This window comes from Rhinopithecus roxellana, chromosome 13 (genome assembly GCF_007565055.1).
Source record: "Rhinopithecus roxellana isolate Shanxi Qingling chromosome 13, ASM756505v1, whole genome shotgun sequence".
NCBI classification, from domain to species: Eukaryota; Metazoa; Chordata; class Mammalia; order Primates; family Cercopithecidae; genus Rhinopithecus; species Rhinopithecus roxellana.
The window spans coordinates 90,923,112-90,942,941 of record NC_044561.1 but is presented as its reverse complement, the minus strand read 5'-3'; positions in this window follow the sequence as shown (position 1 = coordinate 90,942,941).

Below are 19,830 nucleotides of genomic sequence, written 5' to 3'. Positions count from 1 at the left end.
TTTAATCACTTCTCTTCTGGATTTTCTTTGGTTCAGTTCACTACACGTCAAACCTATGCAGAATGTATATTTGTTATCAATTCCCCTGCACATATCAGAATACCTTTTTTTTCTCAACCTATAGTAGAAATGCAAGGAGGCTGTGGGGAGGGTGGTACTGAAGAAAAAGAAAAGTTTTTTGAAAGAGGATCCAGAAACAGAAAATCAGTCACCAGTAATTGCTAGGTGGCTTTATAATAATCAACACTAGCTGTGTGCCTATGTAAGTTCTAATAGATTTTATGTCATCACAGTTATTATCAGCTCACTGCCTCCTCCCTTCTTTCCTTCCTCCGTCTTTTCCTTTTTTTTTTCTCTTCCTCTCCTCCTCCCCTCCCTCCCTGATTTTGTCTCCTTTCATCTTTTCCTTCCTTTTTTCTTTTCCTTCCTTCCTTCCTCCCTCCCTCCCTCCCTCCCTTCCTCTTTGCTTCTTCAATTTTCCATAAAAGATATGAGATCATAAATTTATGATATAGTTGGAGAAACAATCTTACACATATTCAAAAATTAGAGAACAATAGAACTTAAAGTGGCAATTATGCAACCAAGATAACTAAAGAGAACAAGAAAAGGAATGGCTGCGTGGGCAGCAGCAATCAGATTTCACTCACACCCTGGGATGAGAACTGAATCTTCAAGATTATGGAATGTGGGCATACAGGAAGGAAAGAGAGAGCAAGGCAGAGAGAAGGCTAGATCAGCCAAATTTCAGAAGGAGAAAAGAAGAGAAGAAGAGGGGAGGGAAGGGGCAAAGAAGACAGGTGTGGTGAGACCCTTCTCCACTGATGCACCTTTGAGTCATCGTACCCTGGCGTTTTGTTTGTTTGTTTGTTTTGAGACAGAGTATCACTCTATCACCCAGACTGGAGTGCAATACCATGATCTCAGCTCACTGCAACCTCCACCTCCCGGGTTCAAGCAATCCTCCTGCCTCAGACTCCTGAGTAGCTGGGATTACAGGTGCATGCCACCATACCTGGCTAATTTTTGTGCTTTTAATAGAGACAGGGTTTCATCATGTTGGTCAGGCTGATCTCAAACTCCTGACCTCATGATCCACCCGCCTCGGCCTCCCGAAGTACTGGGTTTACAGGCGTGAGCCACTGCACCCGGCCGGCCTTTCTTTCATATCTACTAACAACCAGTCAGCATCTTCACCTGGCTTCATTAGCCAGTGGTCACTCAATGAAGCTTCATGATATTCAGGCTATCCAGCATGAAGAAAATATTATTCTTGCTTCTCTTTTCTGCAGTCTTCATAGTCTCACCAGCTTTCTTGCAAACACCTGCATGCAGAAGATGCAGGAACACACAATTTTATGGTTGACACAAAAATGTCCACTAAATTTGCACAGAATCAAATTTTCACATCCCTCAATCCAAAAAAAAAAAAAAAAAAAAAAAATAGCAGGGAATTTTATCAAGAAAGCACCAGCTCAACTAGATGTCGTTACCTGACCAGAAAGAAACTCCCTCTCGTTTTTAAAAGTTTTATGCTTTTAATCATCATTATTATTTAAAAAGGGAGAAATATGTTTCGTTAATGTAGTAGAGCTCCTCTGAACTTCACTAAAATATAAGTCTGATATGGCCTTTGAATGAAACTTTGTAGCATATTGGCTTTACCTTCTCAGCTTTTCTAGCTATTGTTTTTGAGAATGATCATTAAAAAAGCCTTTACATTTTGTTCTGGAGGGGTACACCTGATTCTCATTGTCATTATTTTATGAAAAAGCATAGTATAGACTCAAGACTCTAACTGTGCAAGATTCCATTTGCACAAGGAAATCAACAATTCTCAGTGATATCTCAAATTAAACTGGAGATTCCATCTCAATGTCTGTCTTGACTTAATAAACAAGCAAACACGTTGGCCCTATACTTGGCACATTGTCCATTACGTCATCATGTGTTGGCTCCTTTTGGACTAGAATTCTTTCAAAATCTTTCTGGATTGATGATGCTTTTTACTTTGTGTCTCAGCTAGCTGTATCTGTCTTCCATCTTCTGCATATGACCTTTCAAAATCCAGTCTCCCTAGAACATTCCGTGATGAGGCCCGAGGATCTTTGAAGATATTCACCTTTTCTCTTCCTTCTTAGTAGCATCTGAGGCTATTCAAGATAGGTCCATTTAAATAATATTTACTGTCATCTACTAAGTGTCAGGCATGTTTTCTTTATAAAACTTACAATTTAGTGATTATATGGTCAGAATATCAATTTTAAACTTTCATTATGAGCAATCATGCATTGAGCCTGAGAAAGGAAATGTGCACATCATTGGAGAGGCTAAGCAGAACAAAGTCAAATTTCTAACCAGAATAAATGGATAATATAACATCAGAGAGAGGTGTGTATATATAATTTGTTGGAATGTTTAGACATGTACTAACAAAAATATGCAAAAACTGTAATGGTAAAAAGAAAGACAAAGTGATCTTAGGTGTCAAGAAAGACTACACAGAAACAGAAATATTTATAATTTTAAAGTGATATAGAAGGAAAGAGTTTCTCAGTTCCATTTATTAATTTAAATTAATCAATTCTGTAAGTGGCTAAAAATTACACATATTTATATATTTTCCTGGACAAAATGTTTTGGAATATGTAAACATTGTGGAAAGACGAAGTTGAACTGATCTACGTATATATTACCTCACCTGCTTATACATTTTGTGGTGCTAACACTGAAAATCTACTCACTCAACAATTTTCAATAATGCAATACATTATTATTAACTATAGTCATCATATTGTACAATAGATGTCTCAAAATTATCTCTCCTATCTAACTGAAATTTTGTGGACTTTGACCAACATCTCCCCTAATCTCCCCACTCCTAACCCCTAGTGACCACCATTTCACTCTCTATTTCTATGGGTTCGACTTTTTTAGATTCCACACATGTGAGATCATGTGGTATTTGTCAGTCTGTGAATGGCTTATTTTGCTTAACATAATGCCCTTGAGATTCATCCATGTTGTCACAAATGACAGAATTTCTTTCATTTTAAGGCTGAATAGTATTCCATTGTGTATATAAAACACAATTTCTAAGGTTTATTTCATATCTTGGCTTATTGTAAATAATGCTGCAATGAACATGGAAGTGTAGATATATCGTACACAAACTGATTTTATTGCCTTTGGATACATACCCTGTAGCAGGGTTGCTGGATTATATTTTCATTCTATTTTTGATTTTTTGAGGAATATGCATACTGTTTTCTATACTGGTTGTACCAATCTATAGTCCCACCCCATCTGCAAGATTTCCTCTTTCTTCGCATACTCTACAACACTTGTTTTCTATGGTCTTTTTGATAATAGCTATCCTACCAGGTGTGAAGTAATATCTCATTGTGGTTTTAATTTGAATTTTCTGATGATAACTGTCTTTGAAGATTTTTATATATCTATTATCCATTTGTATATCTTCTTTTGAGAAATGTCTATTCAAATCCTTTGCCCATTTTTAAATTGTTTTCTTGATATATTTTGAGTTCCTTATATATTTTGGATATTAACCTCTTATCAGATGTATGGTTTGTGAATATTTTCTCCCATTGTGAAAGCTGTCTCTTTACTCCATTGATTGTTTCCTTGACTAAACAGAAGCTTTTTAGTTTGATGTAATCTCCTTTGTTTGTTTTTGCTTTTGATGCTGGTTCTTTTTGGTCATCCAAAAAATCATTGCCCAGAACAATGTCATGGAGATTCCTCCCATGTTTGAGAAGTTTTACAGTTCCAAGGCTTACATTTAAGTTTTTAATCCATTTCCAGTTGATTTTTGTATGGTTTGAGATAAGGATCTAATTTCATTCTTCTGCATGTGGGTATCCACTTGTCCCAACACCATTTCTTAAAGAAACTGTCCTTTCTCCATTGAGTGTTTTTGGCATCTTTTTGTTAAACCAGTTAAACATAATTGCATGGGTTTATTTCTGTACTCCCAACTCTGTTCCACTGGTCTTTTTGTCTGTTTTTATGCCAGCACCATTCTGTTTATTATTGCTGTGTAGAATATTTTGAAGTCAGATAGTATGATGTATTCAGCTTTGCTCTTTCTGTTCAAGTTTGTTTGGGCTAATTGGCATGGTACAATACAAATTTTAAAATTGTTTTTTCTATTTCTGTGAGGAATATTATTGGTATTTTGCTAGGCATTGCATTGGATCAGTAGATTGCTCTGGGTAGTATAGACATTCTAAAAATATTAGTTATTTTATCTATTCTGTGAATAGTTTTTCAGAATAGCTTCCCATTTGTGTCTTCTTCAATTTCTTTCATCAATGTTTTATAGTTTTCATTGTGTAGGTCTTTCATGTCTTAGGTAAATTTTATTTAGTTTTGTAGTTTTTGGAAATGATAATGCTCTCTTGATTTCTTTTTTTGGATAGTTCATTGTTAGTGCACAAAAAACTCTACTGATTTTTAGATTGATTTTCTATCTTGTGGCTTAACTGAATTTATTAGTTCTAACTGCTTTTTGCTGAAATCTTTATAATTTTACGTGTATAAATTTTGGTGTCTGAAAACAGGGATAATTTAATTTCTTCTTTTTAAATTTGGAGATATATATATATATATATTTGTTTCTTCTTGCTTAATTGTTCTGACTAGAACTTCCAGTGCTATGTTTACTAGAAGTGATGAGAGTGGGCATCCATGTCTCATTTCTGATCTTAAAGGAAGTTTTCACCTTTTCAGTGTTGAGTATGATGTTAGCTATAGGTTTGACATATATAGTATTTATTGTGTTGAAGTACATTCTTCTATATAGAACGAAGTACATTCTATATCTGATTTTCTGTGATTCTTTTCATGAAAGTATGTTTGATTTCATCAAATGTTTTTCTTCATTTACATTCTGCAAATGTGGTATATCACATTTATAGATTTGTGTACACTGAACCATTCTTGAATCTCTGGGTAAACCCAGATTTATCATGGTGAATAGTCTTTTCAACGCACTGTTTAATTTGGTTTGCTAGTCTTTTGTTAAGGATTTTTTCTTCTATGTTCATCAGAGATATTGTAAGTTTCTATTTTTGTATTATCCTTGTTTGGCTTTGGTATCAATCAGATTAATGCTGGCCCCATAAAATGAGTTTGAAAGTAAAGTGATCCCTCTTCCTTAACATTTTGAAAGAGTTAAGAACAACTTTTACTAATTTTTCTTTAAATATATGGTAGAATTCAGCAGTGAAGTCATCAGGTCCTGGACTTTTTGTTCATAGTAGATATTTTGTTACTGACTTAATCTCCCTACTTGTTATTAATCTGTTTATATATTCTATTTCTTCATGCTTCCGTTTTGGTAGGTTGTATTTCTAGAAATTTATCCATTTTTCTATGTTGTACAATTTGTTGGTGTATAATTGTTTATAGTAGTTTTTATAATCCTTTTTTTATTTCTGTGATATTAGTTATATTTCCTTTTTCATTTTTGATTGTATTTTAGTCTTCTGCCTCTTTTACTCTAGCTAAAGCTTTATTTTGCTTATCTTTTCAAAAAACTAATTCTTAGTTTTACTTAACTCTTCTGTTGATTTTTTGTCTCTATTTTGTTTGTGCTCTGATCTTTATTATTTCTTTTCTTATACTAACATTGAGTTAAGTTTGTTCTTGTGTTTCTAGTTGCTTGAGGTGTAACTAGTTCCACCTCAAGGAAGTTTGTTCTTGTGTTTCTAGTTCCTTGAGGATTGTTTATTTGAAATATTTCTTCATTTTTGGTGTAAGTATTTCAAACTATAAACTTTTTTTCTTAGAAATGTTTTGGCTTCATGTTTTGTAAGTTTTGGTATGGTATATGCTCATTTTTGTCCATTTCAAGATATTTTAAATTTTTTCTTTTAATTTTTTTCTTTGACCCATTCGTTGTTCAAAAGCAATTTGTTTAATTTCCATATATATTTGAATTTCTAAAAAACTTTTTGATTATTGATTTCTAGTTTTATATCATTGTAGATGGAAAAGATGCCTGATATGATTTCAGTCTTCTTAATTTTTTAAGACTTGTTTTGTGGCCTAACATATGATCTAACTGAAAGATGTTCTGTGTCAACTTGAGAAGAACTCTGTTGCTGTTTTGTAAAATATTATATATATGTCTGTCATGTTTATTTGGTTTAAACTGTAGTTTAACTCTTATGTTTCTTTATTGTTTTTCCTTTCTGGATTACCTGTGTGTTGCTGATGTGGAGATTTGAAGTCCCATGCTATTATTATTTAAAATGTTTGTAGTTACATAGTAGGTGTATATATTTGTGGGATACATGAGGTGTTTTGATACAGGCATGCCTTGTGAAATAATCACATCATGAGGAATGGCATAATCATCTCTTAAGCATTTATCTTTTGTGTTGCAAACAATCCAATTGCATTATTTATTTTAAAATGTACAATTAAGTTATTATTGACTATAGTTACCCTACTGTGTTATCAAATTGTCAGTCTTATTCATCCTAATTATTTTTTATACCCATTAGTCACCACCATCTCTACCTCCCCCACCACCCTCAGGTCCCCGCTACCCTTCTCAGCCTCTGGTAACCATTTTTCTACTCTCTATGTAGGGATACAGTAAGAGTGCTTCCTTTAGCATTTCTTGTAGGACGGGTCTGGTATTGATAAAAATTCTGAGCTTTTGTTTGTCTGAGGAAGTCTTTATTTCTTCTTCATGTTTGAAGTATATTTTCACCAGATGGACTATTCTAAGGTAAGTTTTAAAAAATATGTTATGCCACTCTCTCCTGGCCTGTAAGGTTTCTACTGAAAAGTCTGCTACCAGACATATTGGAACTCCATTATATGTTATTTGTTTCTTTTCTCTTGCTTTTAGAATTTTGTTTTATTCCTTGGCCTTTGGGGATTTGATTACTAAATGCCCTGAGGTAGTCTTCTTTGGTTGAATCTGCTTGGTGTTCTATAATTTTCTTGTACTTGAAATTGATATATTTCTCCAGGTTTGGGAAGTTATCTCTTATTATCACTTTGAATAAACTTTTTACCCCTATCTCTTTCTCTGTCTCCTCTTTAAGGCCAGTAACTCTCAGATTTGCTCCTTTGAGGCTATTTTCTAGATCCTATAGGCTTGCTTCCTTTTTAAAGTTTTTTTTTTCTTTTATCTCTCCTGACTGTGCATTTTCAAATTCTTTTCAAGCTCACTAGTTTTGTTTTACATGCTTGATCAAATCTGCTATTAAAGGACTCTGATGCATTCTTCAGTATGCTAATTGCATTTCTCAGTTGCAGAATTTCTGCTTGATTCTTTTTAATTATTTTAGTCTCTTTGTTAAATTTATATGATAGAATTCTGAAGTTTTTCTGTGTTATCTTGAATTTGTTCGAGTTTCCTCAACATGGCTATTTTGAAGCTTTTGTCTAAAAGGTCACATATCTCTATCTCCAGGATTGGTCCCTGGTACTTTACTTAGTTCATTTGGTGAAGTTATGTTTTCCTGGATAGTGTTGACACCAGTAGGTGCTCTTTGGTGTCTGAGCATTGAAGAGGCAGGTATTTATTGTAATAGTCACTGTATTGGCTTATTTGTAGCCATCCATCTTGGGAAGGCTTTCCAGATATTTGAAAAAACTTGGATGTTGTGAACTAAGCTGAGTCTGCTTTGGGGGGCACCCCAAGCCCAGTAAATTTGTGGGTTTTGGGGACTTCTAGAGGTACTGCCTTGATGGTCTCAGACAAGATGCAAGACATTTCTCTGGATTACCAGGCAGAGATTCTTGTTCTCTTCCTTTACTTTCTCCCAAACATACGGAGTCTCTCTCTATCTGTCTCTCTCTCTCTCTCTCTCTCTCATTCTCTCTCTCTCTCTCTCTCTCTCTCTCTCCCCTGAGCCACCTAAAGCTGGGGATGGAGTTACACAAGCACTCTGGTGGCCATCACTACTATGACTTCACTGGGTCAGACCTAAAACCAGCACAGCACTGGATCTCACCCAAGGTCTGCTGTAACAACTGCGTGGTGACTGCCTATGTTCACCAAAGACCCTGGGGCTCTACAACCAGCAGGTGGCAAAGCCAGCCAGACCTTTATCTTTCACTTCAGGAAGAAGAGGTCCCCCAGCTCTTGGGTACGTCCAGAAGTGCCATCTAGGAGTCAGGAAGCTAGAGTCAAAAACTGTAGAACTCTATCTTGTGTTCTACTGCATTGTGGCTGAGCTGGCACTCAAAAGAGAAGATAGAGTCCTTCCCACTCTTCCTTCCCCTTTCCAAAGACACAGAAGCCTCATCCCCCAGCCACTGCCAATCCAGGTAACTACTGCCAATATTCCCTTAAGATGCAAAAATCTCTTCAGTCAGTTTGTTGTGAATGATGCTTGGCCTGGGATTCACCCTTCAGGGCATTGGATTCTCCACTGGTCCAGGTCAGGTGCAGAAATGCCATCGAGCAGTCAAGTCCTGGAATAGGCAACCTCAAGATCCCATTTGGTACTTATCCCCCTGTGGCTGTGCTGGTACCTGAGGTGCAAGAAAATGTCTCCTTTACTTTTCCCTCTGCTTTTCCCAAGAAGAAGGAATTTTACCCTATAGCCACCACAGCTAATAATGTATTGAGTCTCATCTGAAGCCAGCAAGTCTCAGAGGTGCACCCAAGACCCTCAGTGTAGTACCTGGGTATCACTGGATTTTTGGGACCCAAGGACTCTTCAGTTAGCAAGTCATGAAGGCTGCCTGGACTGAGTCCTTTCCATCATGACAGTGGATTCTCTTCTGGCCCAGGGTGTGTCTAAATATGTCATCTGGAAGCTAGGCCATGGAATGATGGTCTTATGACTCTGACCAGTGCCCTATCCTGCTGTGGCTGAGCTGGTATCTTAGATGCAAGATAAAGTCCTTCCCATTCTTCCCTCTCCTTTCCTTAAGCAGATAGCAGGGATGTCTTCTGGAGCTGTGAGCTGTGGAGCCTGGGGTTTGGTGAGAGATGATGCTAGCACTCTATTGGCTGCCCTAGCAGGTGTCTCAGTATGTCACATCTCCCATCAGTTCACTGTCTCTGGGCCTAGTTCAGCACCAAAACTCATCTAAGATATGCAGTCCTTATGGCCTAGATGGCCTTTCAAGTTAATTTGGAGTCACACTGTGCTATAGCCCTCAGTGGCTATACATTTGCAGGCACTCAATTTTGTACTGCGGAGATGGGCAATTCTCTTCTGGCTAGGGCTGCTTTAAATGCTCCCTCCATGAGCAGGCATCAGTTGAGTTTTTTCTGGGTTTCCTTTCTTCTCTAACACGATATAAGTGAGTTCAATACCTCACAATTGCCATGTTCTCCCTCCCCCAGCACCCAGAGATGTTCTCAGCACCATGCTGCTGCTGCTGTGAATAGGAAGGGGTGGTGTCAGAGATTCAAATCTCTTTTTTCTATCTCTTCAGTACATCTTCTAGCAATATGAAGTTAAAACCAGGTACTGAGAACCTGATTTCTGGTTCTCATGAAGGTGTGTTTTTCTGTGTAGATAGTTGTTAACTTGATGTCTTTGGATGGTGGGGAGGACACCAGTGGAGCTTTCTTTTCTCTCATCTTGTTCCACCTCCCCATGCTATTATTAAATTGTAGCCTATCTCTCCCTTCAGATATATTAATAATTGCTTCATGTATTTATGTTCTCCAATGTTGGGTACATATACACTTGTAATTGTTATATCTTCTTCATGGATTGACCCCTTTATCATTATATTGTGACCTTTGTCTCTCTAAAAAACTTTTTTTGAGTTAAGGTCTATTGTTTTATGTAAGTGCAGCTACCTCTGTTCTCTTTTGGTTTCTGTTTGCATGAGGTAACTTTTTTCATCCCTTCACTTTCAGTTTATGTGTGTCCTTAAAGTGAAGTGATTCTCTTGTAGGCAGCATATGGCTGTGTTTTCTTTTATTTTCTTTTACTTTTTTTAGCCATTTAGCTGTTTTCTTGTTTAAAGATTTAATCCATTTACATTCATCATAATTATTGATAGGTAAAGACTTACACCTATCATTCTGATAATTATTTTCTGGTTGTTCTATATATCCTTCATTCCTCTTCTCTTGCTGTCTTCTCTTACAATTAGGAGATTCCCTCTCATATTGTTTTAAATAGGCTTGGCTTTGTGGTTAATATGAGGTTCCATAAAACATTTCATAGTTACATTGGGCTATTTAAAAATGATAAGATCTTAAGTTTGATCATATTTGAAAAAATTTTTTTGAATTTTTTACTCCACAGCCCCCACACACATTGTTATGTTTTGGATATCACAATTTACATATTTTTATATTGTGTAGACCTTAAGAAATGATTGTAGCTGTTATGATTAATAGTTTTTGTAACCTTTATAATGAATATGTAAGTGATTTACACACCAGCATTACAATATAAGTATTCTGAATTTAACTGTGTGTTCTCATTTACCAATGATTTTTATATGTTCATATGTTTTCATGTAACTAATTAGTCTTCTTTTTTTTTCAAGTTGAGGATCTCTTGTTAGCATTTCTTGTAAAACGGTACTGGTGGTGATGAACTATTTTATCTTTCGTTTTTCTAGGAAGAAAGTCTTTACCTCTCCTTCGTTTGTGAAAGTCAACTTTACTGAGTATAGTATTCATGGTTCACAGTATTCAGCACTTTGAGCATATTATCCCAGTCTCCCTGGCTTATAAGGTTTCTGCTGAAAAATCTGCTGCTAGCCTTATTGAAACTCATATATGTTTATATATGTATATATGTACATGTATGTATGTATTTATATATGTTTATATGTGTATGTATGCTTATATGTTTATATGTATATATGTAGATATGTTTATATATGTGCATATATGTTTATATGTGTCTATATGTTTATATATGTATATATGTTTACATGCATGTGTATATGTGTATATATGTGCATATGTTTGTATATTTGTGTATTTGTATATATGCATATATGTTTGTATATATGTGTGTATATGTTTGTATATGTGTATATGTTTGTATATATGTGTACATGTTTGTTTATATATGTGTATAAATATGTTTATATGTTTATATATTTATATATGCTTATATGTTTATATTTTTTATATGTTTATATATTTTATATGTTTATATGTTTTTATATATGTTTATATATGTTTATATATGTTTATATGTGTTTATATATTTATATGTGTTATATATGTTTTTATATGTGTTTATATATGTTTATGTGTTTTGTATATTTATATATATGTTTATATGTATTTATGTTTATGGATATACATATATTTTTTTCTTGTGTCTTTCAGAATCCTGTGTTTGATTTTTGACTATTTCATTTAATATGTCTTGGCATAGTCTTGTTTGGATTGAATCTATTTGAGCTCTATTTATCTGGATATTTATGTATTTCTAAGACTTGGAAAGTATTTTGCTTTTATATCTTTAAATAGCTTTCTACTTCTTTGTCTTTCTCTTCTCTTTCTTAAACTACTATAACTTGAGTATTTTCTCTTTTAATGTTGCCTTATAAATATCATAAGCTTTCTTCATTTATTTATATTGTTTTTTCTCCTCTGACTGCGTATTTTCAAATAACTTTTTTCTCCTCTGACTGCATATTTTCAAATAACTTTTTTATATTTACAAATTGTTCTGCTTGATCAATTCTGCTGTTGATGCTTTTAAGTTGCATTTTAATTTCATTCAATGTATTTTTCAGCTCCAGAATTTCTATTTCCCTTTTTTTAAATCCTGTTGTGGTCATTTATTTTTTTCCTAATTTCATTGACTTGTTTCTCCATATGCTTCTTAAGTTTGCTGAGCTTCCTTAAAAATAATTATTTTGAATTTTTTTTCATTTGGCAGTTCACATATCTACATTTCTTCAAAGTCAGCCACTGAGAGATTATTGTGGTGTTTTTGGTGGTTGTGTGTATCCTTGCTTTTTCATGTTTCTTGCCTTATTTTGCTATCCTAAGTCCACAGGGATGATCTGGAACCTGGGATTGTGGGTGCTGGACAGATGACTAGGACTTCAGTAGGCAGCTCAAACCTGGGGTGGGCCTGGAGCTTTAGTCTCTGGGGACTCACATGGCACTGGGGCAGACCCAAAGTCTCGGGTCACTGGGGACAGCTGGGCACTGGGACTAGTCTAGGGCCTGGAGCCAGTGGGATGACTTGGTAGTAGGTTGAACCCAGAGTCTGATACCATCAGGTCATCCTGAAGCCTGAAGCTCTAGGATCTTGCTAGGTGTTAGAACAGGCTTGGAAGCTCAGTCTTCAGGGACTGGTCTGGAGTCTGGGTCCATGAAGGCCTGCCCAGTGCTGGGTTTTACTGTTGTGGGCTCAGTGATTGGGCCTGAGTCAAAGTCTAATGTTCACTTCCTTTTGTTCTTCCACATGAAGATTTATGTCTCCGTGATGTGATGCCTGAGGTTAGAGGAGGAGTGATACAGGTAATATGATATTGTCCTGTCTGCCCTCTTCAGTGCAGTTTTTTTCTTACTTCCATGCTATATTCAGGTGCTGCAATCTATCATCTCGATTGTTTAGCTCTTGTGCAGGTATTTTGTTGTGTAGATACTTGTTTAAATTGATGTTTCTATGGGGGGATGAATGGTAGAAAGTTCTATTCTGTCACCTTGCTTTTAAATTATATACACTTAGATTTAAATTATAAATTTTATATTCTAAATTATAATATATATTATATGCATTCAGATTCATCAATATTTGAAGTTTTCCCAAGAACAGAAGATGGGATCTCTTCTTACAGTTACAAAATTAAAATGCCTACTCAGGCAGTTTTCACAAAACAAAGTAGCACAATGCCTCAAAGAAAAACAAACATCATCTCTACTTCAACTCCCATAGAAAGTGCTGCTTATTTAAAATAGATATATTCCAGGTTCTACCCATTGAAACTTTAAAATGTGTAGGAATCAGCCTTACTCAAAACATCTCTCTACATAAGAATAAGTTGGTGCCTACAAGTTTGCTATAGAAAGAACATAACAAATTTGCTGTGTTTAGTTTCTGTTTAGTTTGTTCTTGTTTAGTTTTGAGGTTAGGAAGATAATAGTCCAGGCAGCAAGTAACGGCTTAATAAATATTATTTTTTATTCCTCCTGCTTTCTGAACTTGTTAGATTTGGGAGACTTGGGAAAGGTTCAAGTAGTGCCAGTAAATCTTTCTCTCTCTTTCTGCTCTGATCCTCCCCACAACACCTTCCTCCTACCACTTCCCAAAAACAAAGTCCAGGAAACACAACCCCCAAAGTGTTTAGACATTCCTAGATTGCCAATACTACGTAAGCCCATAATTTTCCCCATTAAGTGCAGTTGAATGTAATTTTTTATGTGATCTTTTAAGACTCTTGTTAGGTATTTTTCTAGTGGTAAGAAGACTTTGTTTCACTTGTTTCACTTAAGAATCCACTGAAGCAAGATTATTTATGGATAACCAAATCCATCAATTCACACTGTAATTTATTAAAACCACTTGTTTCTATTAAAGAATCAATACTTATTTAGAAATATAACTTTATTTTAACTTTATCAAGACTAGCACTGTGCTTTATTTTCCAGGTCATTTTTTTAAAAAGAAATCATTCTTTTTTTTAATCACTTCACTAATGCTCACCTGTAGCATAAGCAATAATTGGCGAGAATGGAACACCTATACAAAGCCACAGAGCAGAGTATTTGGTTAGGCCCACTAACTAATTCCTTCCTACCTACCAGCTTGGCAATGGGCATGATTCAAAAGTTTGTTCCAGAAAAATTAAAAATGACTACTTTAAAGAGACCTTCAAGAAAGCTCCTAACTAGACAACATTAAATATTAAATCTGTGGGAACCAAGGTAGTAGTCTATATAAACTTAATTCTGCCATGTTCCTTGGCTCAGTGTGGTGACTAAGAACTTGAGCTCTGGAACCAGATTGCCTGGTGTGAACCCAGACTACACTAATTATCTACATAGGACCCTGAATGAGTTATTTAACTTCTCTTTGTTTTGTTTTCATTATGCAAAGATCTGATAATAACATACTTACAACATGTTATTGTTATTTGGATTAAACAGGATAATGAATGTAAAGGACATAAAAGAGTGCTTGGCTTATAGTACGCACTCAATAAATGCATGGTTCATTATTTCTACCCATTAATTACCCTCATTCTATCTCACCCTTGGGTTAAACATCATTTACATGATTTTCTAATGACTATTTCCCAAGCATGTTATCATGCAAAATAGATCAAATGAGCTCTATGTAATGATTTAATTAATTAATCATTTGGGCTTTATTTAAATTAAGTCTCAGACATTTTCATCTAAGATATATTAATTTCTTTGGCCTATTTCCTATACTCTTGTGAACAAAGACTGGTTGAACAAAACACATCCTTTATACTTGTCCCAAATTATCCTGACTGCAGGCTCTTTGAAATGGCATCCCTGTCAGGCAATTTAGAGAGTTTTAAAAACAAACACACAAGCAAAACCCCAGCTGGGCCAGCTGTATTCTACATGATAATTAAGTGGAACTTGGGTGAACTGATATTCAGTCAAGGTCACTTCTTGGCTTTAGCACTTTTGACATCTTTAAAGTCCATCTAACATTATAGCAGCTACTATTTAAACTGAAATACAGTTTTCAAAACTAAGGAATCTAATCAAAATGAGTGAAAGCAGGAGAGAAACAATAGGTTTTCATGCTTTGTGGGTGTGATTTTTTTCTTTCCATTTTATTTTTCTTTTTGGTAGTGAATCCAAAACATTTATGATTTGCCAATATTATGTACTTTGGAACTGGAAAAATAACACAATGTAACAGAAATCATGTTTGAATTCATGGACTATCTTCCATGATGACATTTTGGAAAGCAAAACGATGGATTTATTTCAAATTCTGTCCATTTAAAAAAAGTTAAAGGGAAAATTGTATCCCTTTAATTTTCTAGACTTTGTCCTTTGACTTACATCTTATTACATATAACAACTTTCAATTTAATAAGGCTTGTTGAAAAGCATTTTTTTCATAAAGATTTATCTTGAGGGAGATATGGAGAAAGCTAATTTCCATTTCTTTGTTTTTAAAATAAAAGATGTTTTAGTTCATATACCTTATTCAACCTTCCCACTGCATATACTATTTGGAGAATATGTTCTTTATTTCAAAACCATCCCCCTTGATTCAAGGTAGTTCCAAATAGTCCTATAGGAAAGGGAGAGATTTGAATTTATGTGTGGGAAGAGTGTTAAGAGAAAAAAGTACAAAAAAAAAAAAAAAAAAAAAACAGAATTTTTTGTGTGTATTAAAATAACAAAAGGTGGGCAGTAGATGACAGGCTTCCATTCTAAAACATTAAAATAGTATTGTAGTTTCTCCTCTTCTAAAGCACTGAGTCCTTAATTTCTTTAAAAATGACCCTAGAGCAAGGTCACTGAGGTCGTGGATCACATGTAGCCTACTGCATCTCAGATTGTCCAGTAGCTATCTTTGCATTATTTCATCAAAGGAAAGAAAAATTTCTGGTTCACACTGCTCCTGCCCATTTGCTGATATGTTTTTGATCTAAAATTTAATATTAAATCCTCAGATTTCCTGAAAGGTGACTATCATCACTCTCTGTGATCACAGTTCAGTGTAGTCCAGCCCAACCAGAGATGCTCTATGATGCCCATACTGATTAATTTATTCTTAGGAGATATCAAGAAACCATTTTTTTTCAGGAAGGCAAAGTGTGATTATGCAGATCTCGTAGATAAAGGGATTGAGATCCACAGAAATTAAGTGGTATATTTAAGAGCCCTCCTCTTATTAGAGATAACGTCATGGGCTGTAAGTCTTTTGACATGGGAAGGTAAATTTCTATAATGCTTCTTCCAAATAAATCACTTTTAAATTGAGACTTTTTCATCTGTTCTTTTACACAATGCTAGAAAGAGTTACCCCCAAAACATTTTTTCCTGTATTGTCTATATTATGTACTTGGCAATTAATCCCATTTAGTCCTATGAAGCTTTTCATTGAGCTTGTATTTTTTCCTAATATATATTTTCACAGGTACGTGTTGGTTTTTTCACCCCTCCGTAATATTTTGAACACATTAATGAAAAAATATTCTAACACTTTTTGTACTTCCCAGGGTATAACACTATGTTAAATTACAGTCCAAGTTGGTTCCAGCATGGACAAATTTTATTTATTGGTTGACTAATTTATGATATTGAAATGAACATGACAAAAGGATCACTGGGCTGTTTAAGGTTTAGGTTGTACCTCTATATTTTGGGAGAGGTGGAACATCACCTAAGACAAGTCATTTATGCAGGTCAGCCTCAGGTTCCTTGTAGCACACAGGGTGACTGGGTGAAACAAATTGCATAATATATGGAAGTGCTTCAGTAACTGCACTTAACTTTCTTCACTCTATGTGCGTATTATCTGACTTTGGTCCTCACTGAGTTCTGGGAGATTAAGTTAAATCAATTGAAAGTGTTATGTGTTGGGTAGAATGGGAAAATGAAAAAGGACAGGCATACCCTGGGCTGAGGGATAAGATGCCAACATGGAACTCTGTGAATTTAAGTTACCACAAATGGAAGTATGAATTGACCGTGACTATACATGAATAGCTTACAGTTTCAGAATGGCAGTCTGCATGCTGGACAAAAAAAAAAAAAAAAAAAGAAAAGAAAAGAAAAGAAAACTACATTCATTCTCCTCCTTCACCTCATATGAAATTATCCTCTTTGAGTTAAATGTTGCTTTTTTGTGATGAAGAACCTACAGGAAAACTGGATAAGAAGAGCACACAAGGCCAAAAGTGGTGGCTCACGCCTGTAATCCCAGCACTTTGGGAGGCTGAGGCAGGAGGATTGCCTGAGCTCAGGAGTTTGATACCAGTCTGGGCAATATGGTGAAACCCCATCTCTACCAAAAATGAAAAAATTAGCTGGGTGTGGTAGCGCATGCCTATAATCCCAGCTTCTGAGGAGGCTGAGGCAGGAGAATTGCTTGGACTTGGGAGTTGGAGGTTTCAGTGAGCTGAGATCACACCGCTCCCCTCCAGCCTGAGCGACAGAGTGAAACCTTGTCTCAAAAAACCAAACAAACAAAACAGAGCACATGTGCTCTTCAGAAATCTTCTGAGGAGCTGATCACCGTGGTTCTGCTTAGTTATCTAACTTGCCTCACAAAGAACAAAATAATGCCACTTGATTATGGAGCTGATTGGGAGGCTAGATCCGTTACTACTCTTCAGTACGTGTTGAAAGACTGTCTTTTTAAGATTGCTCAACCTGATTTGAGATGTCATACCTCACATAAAAATGGTGCTTTATTTTCATCGAGGTATTGCTTTGTGCAGGCCCAAACCCTATTCACGATGTGTTTAATATGTCATAACAAATAGATAAATCATCCCCAGCCAGAGAGTTAATGCGAGGTTATAGTAATTTTGCCCTGAGTGCTGAAATCCTGACACTTTTAGTGTTGTTACCCTGTAATGTTATTTCAGTGAATAAATAACAGCACTTTTCTCTATCTCCTAGAAAGATCTTCTGGCATTTTCTGGGGCATTAATCATAAAATCTGTGTTTAATAAAAGGATAAAAAGAAAATATGAAGAAATGAATTAGGTATTAAATAGCACTGAAGGGAACTGTGTGAATTCGGGATATGTTGGAAGGTGAACATTTTGAATTTTTGACTGGTTAAATCAAAGAATCTTAAGAGTGAGACACTTCTCTATTCCTTCAGGATAGGAAATGTTGAGTAAAGGTATGTGACATATATTCAATTTTGTGTGTGTGTGATTTTTTTTTCACAGTCATTTCCCCCAAATTATGCATTTAAAAATAAACACAAAAATATGTCTTCTCTGAAGCAAGTTAAAGTAAAATTCTAATGACTTCAAAATAGTCATTGGAAGGTAGTAAATTCAATTTAATTCACATTTAATAAAAGAAAATTATTCAATTAGCTCTGTTTCCACAGCTCAAATTTCTATATACATGAGGTAAAGGCAGATTACTAACAATATGGATGAGACAAAATAATTATGAACATAAATATTGTAATTATGTAAATAACCTTTGGTATTTTGGAACTCTACCTTTATAACACTTACATAAAACATAATGGTCACAAAGGATAGTTTTCTCTGAAAGTAGTTCAAGTTGAAACAAAAAATGCAATAGCATAAAGTGCACCAAATAAGCTTTCATGAGATTTATGTCTTGTTTTTGTTTCACCATTTATTATTAGCTCTAAGGTGACGAGGGGTAAAACTACTTAACTGCAACTATCAATATTCTCATTAGTACTCATTTAATCCCATTAAGTAGGATGGTACTAACTTCTTCACTCTTTTTGAGGAGTTGTGAGCATCAACAAAGTGATGGATGCAATTGTACTTTGTGAAATGATAAAGTCCCATACAAAGGTGAGATAGTATCCATCACCTCTGCCCTCCTTCAGTTCTACCTCTCAATACAGCAATTCTTACCAACACATTTCAAGAGCTCTTGAAAATTACAAATCAGGAAGGATAGCATAACAGCATTAAAATCCTGTCCTCTCTTTCTCAAGGACTAGGGATTCATTCAGGACAAATAAAGTCCCTTGCCAGATGCCTAATTGCACATACTTTCCTGAGCTACTTCTTTCAGTAAATTGTTTAGCTAAAATGAGTTTTCAATTAAGTGGAATATTGCTTTTGGGAAATTCCTTGAGAATATCATGATACATTGTCCATAGTAGGTTCTTAATACATACATATCCGTGGCTTGATGGAGCAAACTTGTGTGTTAATAGCAAGTGATCTGAGTGCGACCCCAGCACATGAGCACATGCTGACTGATAAAGCTTTGTGTAGATTGTGCTTAATAATAATGGTCTCTCCACTGATGACTCATGCTATCGACGGGCATGCCAGTTCACATCCAGGATACACATTTAAATTCTTTCTAGTTTGATCGTACCCCCAGGGAAGATTTGAGTCTTCTATATCCTGCTAAACATTAATAAATCCAAAAAATAAATCAACTCAAATTAATTGCATATCTACTATGTACAAAACATTGCTTCACTACACACACAGAAGTGTGTGAATTATTGTCCTATCAGCACAATGAAATGCATAAAGTGAATCTCTACATGACCATAAATACAAATTAATGCTTATAAAATCTAAGAATGGAAACGTGCTAAGCCATCATAAAATAAAGGAGGAATTTTAAAACAGAAAGAAGAAACCCTAATTTCTAGAAATACATGGAATCATAAAATCCTGTAAATAAAAGCATAACTTGACGCCATGCTGTTGGTTGCAGATCTAGCTCTTTACACCTGGGAATTTGCAGCTTCGATATCCATCTAATAGCTGAGACATGAACCACAATCCTACCAGGATGAACAAACACACTTGCATACAGCCAAACTCTGATGGTTTCCTACTCAGTCCACCAGCCCAAGAAAAGCACAAGAAAGTTCATCTGTGGCTTCAAATTCTGGGTGTCAATTTTAACCCATGAGTAGGTTTGTTAACTATCACCCAAATCAGGAAATAGAAGAGTCTCATTAACCTCATTCCCAAAAAGAAAATTTCTTGTGCTTCCTATTTGTAGCCACTCTCCCCTCTTTTACCTCTAACCCAGGTGACCACTGTTGATAACTCCAGAATATCATATAGATGGAATAATTCCATATATAACCTTCTGAGACTGGCTTCTTTCACTGATCAAAATGCCTTTGAAATTCATTCTGCTTAAGTGTATTGATAATTCTTTCCTTTATATGTTGAGTCATTCACTGT